This window comes from Meles meles, chromosome 3, assembly GCF_922984935.1.
Source record: "Meles meles chromosome 3, mMelMel3.1 paternal haplotype, whole genome shotgun sequence".
Lineage (NCBI taxonomy): Eukaryota > Metazoa > Chordata > Mammalia > Carnivora > Mustelidae > Meles > Meles meles.
The window spans coordinates 150669663-150670772 of NC_060068.1; the positions used below are offsets into that span (position 1 = coordinate 150669663).

At 35.5% G+C, this 1110-nt stretch overlaps 1 pseudogene; it reads left to right on the top strand.

Moving 5' to 3' along the window:
- Nucleotides 1–261: 261 nt before the first annotated feature.
- Nucleotides 262–396, top strand: LOC123939292 (annotated as a pseudogene).
- Nucleotides 397–1110: the final 714 nt, after the last annotated feature.

Below are 1110 nucleotides of genomic sequence, written 5' to 3' on the forward strand. Positions count from 1 at the left end.
AGAATATTGGCAGCAGTTACTTACAGTAACCCAAGCCTACAAACAACCTGAATGTCCACTTATGGTTGCATGAAGGAGTTGGAAATATTCATACAATGGAACAGTATATCACTGAGAAAATGATATAGCCAAATGCTATAGTATAGATGGCATTGCAAATACAATATTGATCAAAAGAAGAAGGATAAAAGTAATTCCAATAGTGTACCGAGCAGACTGGAGTGCACTCTCTGGAGAGTCTCACTCTCCTTCCTCTGCATCATGTCTGACAAACACCATAAGGCTGAGGTTGAGAAATTTGGTAAGTTTAAATTAAAGAAGGCATAAAAGCAAAAGAAAAATCTACTGTCTTCAACAGAAATGACTGAACAGAAGAAGCAAGCAGGCAAATTATAATGAGGTGTGTGCCACCAACATGCACTGTGTACTCCACAAGCACTACTTTCTTATTTTACTTATTTCAGCTGTTTAACTTTATAAGATGCAAAGAGGGTGGATCAAGTTTAAATGACTGCTTCCCCTTTTCTCACCAAAGAATCATAACGACCCACAATGATTTTCTTTCTTTAAAATTTCAGGAGGTAGTTTCCTCTAACAGAACAAAATACACCCAAAATCAAGTGTGTGGCTCTGTTCTATTCACCAGTCCAATGTGTGTGCGTGTGTAAATATATATATATTTTTCCCTTATTTCTATATATATATATATCTTTCTCTTTTTTTCCCCCTTTAGTCTCCTCCCAGTTTTGGGTCTTTTCTGATTAGGTTAGTGTATACTTTTCTGGGGCCATTGTTACCTTTTAGTATTTCACTCTCTCATTCATCTATTCTTATCTGGATCAAATGGCAGGGTGGAAAAACTCACCACAAAAATAAAAGAACAAGATGTAGTGCTGATGGTTAGGGACCTAATAAATATGGACATTAGTAATATATCAGAACTAGAGGTCAGAATGATGATTATCAAGCTGCTAGCTGGGCTCGAAAAAAAGCATGGAAGACACTAGAGAATTCCTTTCTGGAGAAATAAAAGAATTAAAATATAACCAAGTTGAAATTTTTAAAAAAGCTATTAGTGAGGTACAATAAAAAATGGAGGATTTACTGCTA